This window comes from Sarcophilus harrisii, chromosome 5 (assembly GCF_902635505.1).
Source record: "Sarcophilus harrisii chromosome 5, mSarHar1.11, whole genome shotgun sequence".
Taxonomy (NCBI): domain Eukaryota; kingdom Metazoa; phylum Chordata; class Mammalia; order Dasyuromorphia; family Dasyuridae; genus Sarcophilus; species Sarcophilus harrisii.
Window position 1 is genome coordinate 237678284 of NC_045430.1, and position 11913 is coordinate 237690196.

The window sequence follows — 11913 nt, forward strand, 5'->3', positions numbered from 1 at the left end:
AATACCATGACAGACCACTCTTAAATGTATTTATTGTTGTAGAATCATTTCAGTTGTGTCCAACTCTTTGTGACCCTATTTGGGATTTTCTTGGCAAAGATACTGGCATGATTTGCCATTTCCTTCTCCACTTCGTTTTTCAGATGAGGAAAATTGAGACAAACAGGGTGGTCACTTGCAAATAGGGTCACACAGCTAATAAGTGTCTGAAGCCAGATCTAACTCAGGAACATGAGCCCAGTGCTTTATCCCCTATGCTCCTAGCTTCCTCTTAAATGTGGATAGGGCCACAAAAATAGAGACTGCTTATCAGAAAACCAAAAGGAGGTTTACCAGTATATCTTTCTTCCCTACAGTATAACTACCTCTGTAAATTCTTTCACTGCTCCTAGCATTTTGCATGGAAACAACAGCTAGACTTAAAAGCCACACTTTGCTTTGTTCTGACCAAGTGTTATTTTAATGTCAGAATTTGCTATGGGTAAGGTAAATCCTGTACATATATTGTTTCTATGCATAGGATATCCATTCTTCAGAGAACAAAATGCATCTTTCACCTGTGTGCCTGTATTTTCTATCTTTAATGACTCCACACTCCACCCCCTACATATATACACTCTTTCATCATAGCTAAATTCTACTCAAAGACCTGAAATCTATCTTAAAATATGCTATCTTCGACAAAGAGACCACTTACTGCAGTAATGGTACCTCTTCATTTTTGAGAACTCTGTTCAAACTCTCCCTTACTCTAAATGAAGAACACACACACAAAGTTACACAAATGAATAATTAAAATAATTGCAATTTGGGGAACAAATTACATCACTAATGACTCCAAAATTAATAGTCGGGGAACAAAGGAAGAGTGTATCAAGAGGGTGACAGCAAAAAAAATGAATCTCTGGGCTAACACACCACTCTTAGGATTTTAATTTGGAGTCCCCCACTCCCAGCTATCTATTCTTATTGCTCATCCATCAGGTTCCTGATGAATATAAAGGACCTCAGCATATCAGGCCATCAGATCGCTGGGTTAGGATAACAATGGGATGAGAGTTTTGTAGGATTTAAGAAGGTGGAAGGAAATGACATATGACAGCATGGAGAAACTGGTTGTTCTTTTCATTCTTCTTGATTGTTTGCCTCTAATTACACTCACCGGTGTGGTAATCACTATTTCATACAGATAGGAATTCTTACATGCTCATATGATCATATATAAATTGAAATGCAGCACTTAATGTTGCATTAAGGAAGAAGTAATGAAATACTAACAGTTTTTTCCTATCATTCAGGTTCTCTTCTACCAACGTGTAGCACCTGTATTTATTCTGACATTTTTTATCTAGCTTCCTAATCCCATCATCTTTTGTGCAATTGAAGAATATCTCCTTTTTCCTATTATATACTGTTTATATCTTTGTAAGAATAGTTTTCTTTTATCTTTCCTTGATAGGAAAGTGTTACCACTTGAATGGTTTTAGGTCTTGGGTAAATAATATACCCATCACAGAGATGAAATTACCATTCATTGAAACCGTTTCGAATTCATTTGCATTATAAAATACATAATCCTACATTTCCGTATAGATTTAAAGGGGGTTAACAAATTATTAAAATTGGTGCTGTATTATCTTTTCAAAAATTTCCAGAGGCTTCATGAGCTTTTTCTTGAGTATTACTATGATTGCTTTATTTAATTTTGGGGGGCTTTTATATTCTATGTTACAAGATAACAAGGGGAATATACCTGACTGATTTATTCTAAAGTAACATAAAGAATTGCTTGCATTGAACTGAATCCTGTAATTATAAATAACTATTTAAATGTGGGGAAAAGGATACATTCAGTGACTTTTATGTTTTTTGTATGCATATTAGTGTTTGCAATATACAGGAGCACATGAAAACATTAATCTTCTATATGTGTAGTTACTGGTATTTATGTACATCATTATCAAATATTATATGCAATCTTTTTATGGCTTTGAAATTGCCCATTCAGATATACTTTGGTTAAACTCCTATTTGTTTAAGATTGTGGTTTTATATATACAGCAATGCTTTTTTTTTCTTTTTATCTGTAGTAATTTATAGGTCAAAATCCAATATACATGACTTGGATAAAGATAGTTTAATAGTTAAAAATAATATTTTTTGTTTATAGTTTGTCACAGTTGACTAGTCTTTTCAGATTAAAAACTAAAAAGAAACATATATGGAGTTTATTTTTAAATTCCTCTTGCTAAGCTTTCTCATACCAGTGATGGCTATCTTTCCTGATACTTTCTCAGCAAAGGAGAATATTTAATTAAAAAACAAACACGTGTTATAGAAAGACTGAACATTAACTTGTTTTAATTGAATTTGACATAAATTTATTAAATGTCTATCATATGCAAGGTACTGTGTTAAGTGCCAGGGTTTTAAAAACAAAAATAAAACAATTCCTGCCTTCAAAGAGTTTATGTTCAACTGAATGAATATATTACACAAGTAAGTAAATACCAAATATCTTCCAAGTAATACAAAATAATTTCAAAAGTGAGAGGATGCTAAAAATAGGGAATTAGGAAAGGTTTTCTATTGGATATAGCCCTTGAGGTAAGCTTTAAAGGAACCTAGGAGTTCAATATGGAGAAGTTAAGGAAGGTAAGTATTACAGATGGGGAAGAATCTGAACTATACTCTTTTAAATAAGGGATTGCATATAGCTTGTCTGACCTCTATTAATAAAGCTTCATCGTAGGTCCATTTTCATGGACCTCCTCAGGGCTTCAATTATTCAGTGTTTACATCTTTCACTCAGTTTTATTAAGAAATGACACTGAATTGTCCAGACATTTTTACCAAAAACAATTTTCACATGTTTAAAGAAATAGTTCAGTTCTTTCCAAGTTTCTAAATTTTATCACTCCTGTTCATTTTCTACCTCAGATTTTCTTTTACTTAAAACTTATTTTGACTGCTTTGCTCTTAATTCTCCCTAGACTCTCAAATATTTAATAAAAATAAATGTAGTTGATCACAATCATGGAAAGGCAACAATACTGCGTTAACAGAGCATTGATTCCAATTTTTATTTCCTTATAGGATAGTGGTATTTCAGTTGGGTTTTAAAAGATGAGTAGTAATTCAAGAGGGAGCTTGAACATTCCAAACATAAATAATAGCCTAGCCAAAGAGATGGAGGTATGAAAGCATGATGCATTTCTGGAAGAAAATTATGTTATTGTAACTATCTATGATATGGTCATGTTCCCTATTGGACCGGTAGCCCCTTGAGGTCAAGAATTATGTCTTGATTTAAAATGTATATTTCCTTCAGTGCCTAGATCAGAGATTTATACTTGGCTCAAAAGTCCTTACCAAGTGTTTTTTATGTTGTTTTGTATGTTCCAAAGGTTTCTTCTTTTCCTTTAAAATTCAGCTCAAGCACCATTTTCTACATGATATCTTTCCTATTGTCCCTTAAACTACTTTGTATTTAATTATTTTATGAAAATATTGTTATTTATGCACTTTATATTTATGTTGCATATATTTTAGATATATTTGTTATTTCCTCCAATAAACTATAATTATATTCTGCAAGTAGAAATTGTTTCATACTTTGTACTTGTGTTCCTAGCACCTACTGTAGTACTTGATACATAGTAAGTATTTAAATGCTTTTTCATTGATTGATATTGTATTGTAAGATTTTAGAGTATAGTTGAAAGGCCTAGCTTGGGAAAATTTTGCTTTTTTGGATGCATGTTAGCAACATCCGATTACTTGCTTGATGACAATACAAAGTTGCACATTCCCAAAAGTGCTGGGGAAGAAACTGGATTCCAGACAAATATCATTCAGCCAAATCAAACAAATCCTGTCTTTAATGGAATAATATATTTTTTATGTTAAGCATGGTAAAAATATATGTTAAATCCAATATATGCATACATATTTATACAAGTATCTTGCTACACAAGAAAAATCAAATCAAAAAGGAAAAAATGAGAAAGAAAATAAAATACAAGCAAACAACAACAAAAAAGACTGAAAAAGTGCTATGTTGTAATTCACCCTCAGTCCCCACAGTCCTCTCTCTGTCTCTCATCATCACAAGATCATTGGAACTGTCCTGAATCGTCTCATTGTTGAAGAGAGCCGCATCCATCAGAGTTGATCATTGCAAAATCTTGTTGTTGCTGTGTATAATGATCTCCTGGTCCTGCTCATTTCCCTTAGCATCAGTTCATGTAAGTCTCTCCAGGCCTCTCTGAAATCCTCCTGCTGGTCTTTTCGTACAGAACAATAATATTCCATAACATTCATATACTACAATTTATTCAGTCATTCTCCAACTGATGAGCATCCACTCAGTTTCCAGTTCCTTATCAGTATAGAAAGGGCTGCCCCAAACACGTTTGCACATGTGGGTCCCTTTCCATCCTTTATGATTTCTTTGGGATATAAGTCCAGTAGAAAGGAATAATAGTTTAATGGGAAAGACTATACACAAACAAGATATACACAGGATAAAATTGGAGACAGTCTTAGAGGGAAGGCCTTAGCATTATGGGGGTTTAGGAAAGGCTAATTGCAGAAAGTGGGATTTTAGATAGGGTTCTGAAAGAAACTGGGGAAGCTAGGAAGAAGATATGTCTTGAAGGAATTCCAAGAGAATAGTCAGTAAAATACATAGTCAAAAGATAGAATATTATTCAAGAAACTAGAGGGAGGCTGATATCCCTGGAGTTATATAGAATATATAGAAGTGGACCAAAGCAATCCCACTTTGTCAGGGTCAAGGAACACTTGTCCAACTGGCTGATGGGAACAATAGGAGCTTGAAAGGCTTTACCACAGGGTGGACAAGAGTAGAGTCCATTGGGTCATAGAATATATGGAGGGAAGTAAGGTATAGGAAGACTAAAAAGGGAAGGAGTTAGATTATGAAGGACATTAAAAGCACCCCCAAATGATTTTATATTTGATCATGGACGCTCTAGGAAGCTAATGAGTATTTGTACTTCAAATGATTTTGAATATACTTAACTAGTTTCTGTATTTGGGTAGTCTGTATACTTACTTCCATAGAGGTCCAGATGGCCATAATATACACTTTGGACTGTTGTTACTACTGAAGGCTACCTGTGTGAGGGGGTGAATTTCAGAACGACCTGCACCAATTCCCCTACCAGTCCCATTCATAATCTGCCTTTGGCTTGGCAGCTGCTCTTGTTTTGGGCAAAGCCTGTCTATTTATGGCTCAGTGTCCTCACCTCATAGACTGCATGATACTTTTGACTTACAAGAAAAAAAAGAAACCGAACCTAAGCTACCACAATTCTGATGGTTGCCTGCCAACTTGATCTATTTGCTGCTGGGCTTCTCAACAGTGTCCTTATAAATGTTTCTCTGGTTTGGAATTTTCCCACAGTCAAATAGCAGCTGGTTTGGTACCCTGCCTTTATCCATCCATCTTCATCTGGCTGACTTGTCAAGACCATGGGTTAATTCCTGAAAGTCCTATGCTCTGGGACCTTGTTGCTGGTATCTTCCCCCACCCTTATTTTATTTTGGGTGTTTCCAGGTATTAGATATAATGATGATGGCAAATCCAAGTATCATGTTCCTTTTTAAGGTTACAGACTGCTGTAAATCTGTATACATTTAAATTTTATAGGTTTAAATTGAATTTCTGCCATGATCTATCAGTTCATCAATAAACATTTGTAATGTCCCTACCATATAGAGTTTCCTTCTCCAATTTATTTTACAAATAAGGAAACTGAGGCAAATAGGGTCAAGTGGCTTGCTCAAGGTCTAAGGTCAGACTTGAACTTAGGAAGATGAGTCTTCCAGACTGCAAACCAGGTACTCCACCTCCAGCACTAGCTGGCTTCTCTTTTTTGTCTTTTTATTTCATTTTAATAGCCTGAATGACTATTTGTCATTCACTATCTTTCTAATTAAGAAACTATCCGAGAAGCATCACTATACCCAATCTGTCCTCCACTAAAAGGATCCACTATTCTGGAACCTCATACTTTGTCTGATCTAGCTTCAACCCTGAGGATTTAGTAAGAGAAATAGGTTCCTTCACTTCTATACACTTTGGTTCATTAATCTCCCTCCTCAGTACCTCAAGGAAAAATCATTTAAGGCTTAGGTTTTAGACCATGTCCAGGTCTTTTCAAAGTGGGGAAGAGGCAGAAAAAGTTACTCAATATATGAGGCAAATAAGGTATGGGACAGATATTTACTTTTTAAGGAAAAAATGCTCAAGGATCCAAAAGACTGAGTGTATGCTGACAGAAAGATTTAAAATAGAATTCAGTAACATGATTTATAACTACAGTTACACTCTCCCTGGGGCTAATATTTAAATCTTCACAGAATATAAAGAATTTTTCAGGATGTCAGATTAATCACTCATTCAATCAATAAACATTTATTAAGTGCCAGGCACTATGATAAGCTCTGAGGATACAAAAAGAGGTAACAGACAGTCCTTGTCCTCAAGGAGCTTATAATCAAATGAAGGAGACCATGTGCAAACAAATATGTACAGAGCATGCTATATAATAATAATGATAATGGTGATGATGATGATGATAATTCACATTTATATAACACTTATTATGGGCCAAGCATTGTTCCATTTCTTTCTCATTTGATCTGGGAGGAAGGAGCTATTTTTATGCTTTTGGTATAGTTGAGGGAACTGAATCAGAGATTAAGTGACTTGGTTGGTATCTTTCATCTATTTAATGTCTGAGCATGATTTGAACTCAGATCTTGAGTTCTTGCCCAGCTTTACTTCATTGCCTAGAGTATATAGTAAATGTTAACAGGGAATTAAGAGAAGGCAAAGATTTCCTATGCGGGGAGTGTTTGAAGGATGCCCAAGAGGTCAAACAAGAGAAAGTACAGTGTCTGTTCATGGAACATCCCAGAGGCCACTGGATTAAGATTTTACATATTTTCCTGTTTCTGTCTGTTTCCCTTAAAATCAATGTCTTCTGACAAGTCAGCCCAATTTGGGTCCATGGTCTCATTGGCACTGTGTGCCCTAAGAGCTACAGAGAAGGTGCTGCAGTCTTGTCCCTGGGCTGTCAGCCAGCTCTGGAAAAAAAAATCAGGACCTCTAGACATCTTAGAGGTCACCTCCAAGACTGGACATTGCCATTGCAGGGATTTTTCATTCACCCAGGAACAGGAAAAAACAAACACAAGAGGCTGCCCCAAACCCAAGCTCCATCTTGTTTAGGCAGAATGTGTGCTTTCTTGGACATGACAAGAGGAAAGGGAGTAGCATTGGTGGGGGAGAACTAGCTCTTTCCTCCTTGACCCCTTACTTAAACTGTTTTAAAAGTCTATTTTAAAAGAAGCTGGATGTTATTAGCAACCCAAAGGGAAGAGAACATTGATGATGTTTCCCTTCAATATTTACTAAGTCATGTGGCTGAAGTCAGCTTTGAACTGATATTTCTCATGATCATAAGCCCAGAATACTGCCCACTGAGCCACCTAGCTGCCTCCAATACATTGCATACATACAAATAAATGCAAGATGATTTCAGGAAAAGGATAGCACTGAGGGGAGATAGAACCAAAGGTAAACTTTGAAGGAAGAGGAGGATTTAGAGGGGAGGGGATGAAGAGGAAACCAAAGATGAAATTATGTAGATGAAACCCAAGAGTTTTTTCTTTTTCTTTTTTTTTTTTTAAAGGAGCTTTGGGTTCTGTTTCTGATTTATGATCTAATCCCAGTTACTTCCCTTATTTTCTTTCCTGATCTGATAAAAATGCTATTTCTGGTTAACTGCTGCAAGATGTGGCAATCACTCTCGTGACTAAATATTTATTTGCCTACCCGAAGAGCCTTGAGTAGTGCCATGTTGCCAGTGGGTGCTCAGTAAATATTAATTGATGGCAGCGCATGCCTGAGTGGGAGTTATTCACTTAGGATCAGCTGAACTTCCAGAAAGTGACATAGAAGATAAGGAGAGAACAAAAGAAGTGATAAGGAACTGTGACTAAGTAAATGCTTGGCTTTGATTAGAAACCATGAAGGGGTTAAGGGATGGCAAATGCTAAAGAAAAAAAAAAAAAAAAAACAAAAATGAAGGTAGAGTGAAATAGCCTAGTGGCAAAAAGCCAGACCTCCATATAAAAACTGTGTACCAATGCCCATTTCCATGATTAACTCTAAGAAGGAGGACTAAAAAGGATATTCTGAGGAGGTCTGGAGAAAGCCAAATATTGTTTTAATTGACACATTTTCTATTATTATATACATTTAAAGAGGATGAGTAATATGCCATATCAGATGGGTTACTCAAACTGTCACAACAAGAGCTAAAGCGTGAATACTTTCTCAAACTTCTAAGGCCTCAGAGCCACCAAAAATGTTCCTGAGGGAACTAGGAATAGGCTTAACCCACAAGGCAGCCCACGAAGTGCTCCCAGTATAACAAAAGGAGCTGATTCCGGGCTACTTGGTGAGGATATTTCTGGAAGCAAGTGTTGGGTATGGATAAGGACCCATCATTTAAGTGAAGAGTATATCAATGGACCCTATCATTACTAAATTAATTTTCCTAGAGAATACCCCTCTTTAAAAAAAAAAAGATGTGGGAATATATATTCTTTAAAACATCAACCAAAATAAATCCACAAAACCTGAGTATTGCCAAGACTATATAAGTGGTAGACAAAGGGAAGGGGTATTGGAGGATAAAAAGAGATGCTGATAGAAACTGAAGATTTTATTGTTGTTTTTGTGGTTGTTTCATCTTTTTTTTTTAGTTGTGTCTGGCTCTTTGTGACCTCTCTGAGATTTTCTTGGCAGAGATACTAGACTGGTTTTCCATTTCCTTCTCCAGCTTATCTTACAGATGAGGAAACTGAGGCAAGCAGGGCAGTGACTTGCTCAGGATCACACTTATAGGATAATTTATCTATGATGGTGTCTTTCATTACTCAACTATAAGTTTCATGAGGACAGGGATTTTTTTTTTTTGCTTTCAAAATGTTATTTTTTTTCTGATGATAGGTTATGTGAATATGCTGTAGTCTGATGCCCTTTTCTTTTCTTTTCATATCTACTGTTATTTATCTATTTTAATTGTATTTTATTTTTCCAAATACATGCAAAGATAGTTTTCAACATTTACCTGTGCTCCTCCTCTACAAGACAACAAGCAATCTGATATAGGTTAAATATGTACATTTCTTGTAAACATATTTCCATATGCATGACATGATATACATGATGACATGCTGTGCAAAAAAATAGCAGATCAAAAGGGAAAAAAACAGAAGAAAGGGAAAGCAAACAACTTCAACAACAAATATGAAAATACTATGCTTTGATTCATATTCAGTCAACATAGTTTTCTCTCTCAGGATGTGGATGGCACTTTCCATCACAAATCTGTTGGAATCGAAGGGCAGGGATTTTTGTCTTATTTAAACTTTGTATCTCTTCCTCCTCACTCCCTCAAGGATGGTAGAGTGATCTGTATATAATAGGTACTTAATGTTTTCTGAATGAATAGTACCACTGAATCCCTTTCAGAATCTTAAACTAGTTTTAAGATGTAAGGGTACTAAATTGGTAAACAAAACTTGAGTTTGGTATCAGCAAAAGAGGAAGAAGGACAAAAGCATTAGTGACCCAGGTCGGATGGGCTCATGGGGCAATGCAGCTTTATTCTCTTCTACTCTTACTGTGTGAATCCTGAATGGTCAGAAAACCTTTTCTATGAAAGTAGTTTTAAATCTTCAGTTTCTATCAGCATCCCGTTTTATCCTTCAATACCTCCTCCCTTTGTCTACCACCTGTATAGTGTTGGCAATACTCAGGCTTTGTGGATTTATTTTGGTTGATATTTTAAAGAATATATACTCCCACATCTTTTTTTTTTTAAGAGGGGTATTCTCTAGGAAAGGATTCATGAGGAAATATATGGGACCAAGAGTAGCATAAGTAGCTTGTATCTGCTCAAAAGACCATGCATACAGAAATTATATTTGCACACATCCATGGAAATAAAACCATCATTGTAAAGGAAGTTACTAGAGGGTTGGGAGATGAGAGATATTTCCAAGATGTAAGAACAGTGGTTTTATTTGAAAGTAGGCAGGAAGATAAGGTGATCCAGCTACCCCAGTGCTGACTGGCCTTACTCTTTAGCTCTGATTCTCCCAGGAAAGAAGTAAAGGAGTTACTGACATTTCTGCTTAAAAGAATCGATGAATCTTTGTTTCCCTGTCCATTCATTTGACCTTATTGTATTATGGAACAGGGAAAAAAAAGCTCCCAAATAAAAGTGGTCGGGATAAGGGAGGCAAGGTGCAAAGCAGAGGGTACAAAGATTTTCCTATTAGACATCTTAGGTAAGATCACAGACTTCTGATCATGACCAGGATGTTATTGTTTGGTGGTGGTTATCTTATTTGTTCCTTATTCTCATTTGGGATTCTTGCCCTGCTGTAATAAGTCACCATCTTTTCAGCCATCATTCCCGTATTGACAAGCAAATGTCATCCACATTTGATTGACGTCCATTGCTCCTGAATGCAGAAGTACGATTTAGGAATCAATGCTGCTTATTTATTTAAAGCTGCTCTTGTGTGTCTTGTGTATTCGTTGGTGGGATAGCTTGCTTAATATCCCCTCTGGGGACTTTTCCATTAATATTACAAATTCAGACTACTCTTTGATTTCACACTTAAAGTGGCCCATTCTTGCCCATCCTTTTCTCATTTCCCTCTCCCTTCCTCCCTGCCCCTGGCACACAAGGGAAATCTCCTATGGGAACTACCTATCTGTTTCCTTATCAGAGACAGACCTTTCCTGGAGCCCCGTGATATACTGCTTTGTCTGAGGACTTTTGAATGCAGTTCGCCAAATAGGCATTTTCTTAGGGGCCAGAATTCTTTAAAGAAATGAAATCCACGGACAAAAGAAACATTCAGAAGTGTGACTGGAATGCATGTACACATATGTCACACTCTTTCCAGGAGCAATGCTAGGCTTGAGATCCCCAGAGCATGGGGAATGACAAACCTGTCCCATATGTGGAAAATGTTTGGCCTTTATGGCATATAAAACTAATTCCCAACTCCAGGGAGTTACTTCAATTGTCATTAGTAAGTTTAATTTGCTAACTTTCTTGCGGGAAGCAAAGTTCCTTTATTTTAAGAAGCCTGTCAGGAAGACAAGGCTTTCAAAGGAACTTTCACTTGCTCTATTTACAAATTTTAAAGGGTTGTGCTTATATATGTGTGTGTGTTTATATGTATGTATATATTTATGTGTGATTATATACATACACACATATAGACATATATTTACTTATATATGTGTATACATGTATGTGTGTATATGTGGTACATATTTATGTGTGTGTATACATTTATATGTGTGTATATATGTATGTATGTATGTGTGTACGTGTATATGCATATGTATATAAATGTTTGTGTGTACACACGTATGTGACATTTTGCATCGCACTTGAAAGGCTAAATGGGAGCCAGGCCTTGGTGAAATATTGTTGGTCCCAGCCCTTCCACCTCCATCATTCGGTCGCCGCTGGTAATGGAGGAAAAGGGGGGCTTCAGACGGGGCTGACCCTTTAGTCCAGGTTCAGTGACTTGGAAAACCGTGTTATCTCCCTCTCACCCCCACCCCCCACCCAAGTCATCGAGCTGTCATCAGTCAGGTCCAGCTAGGGGACTGTTTGGGCTTTCACTGTTCATCCTTTTGAAGAGAAAGGGGGGAAATAGAGGGAAAAAACCTCCCCCCATTGTCAGAGGAACGCCAAACTGCTTCTGAGTGGGATGAGCGGAGCAGATGCTGGGATGTGATGCCAAAGCGGCTCCCCTTCCTCTGCGCCTTGGGTGCCT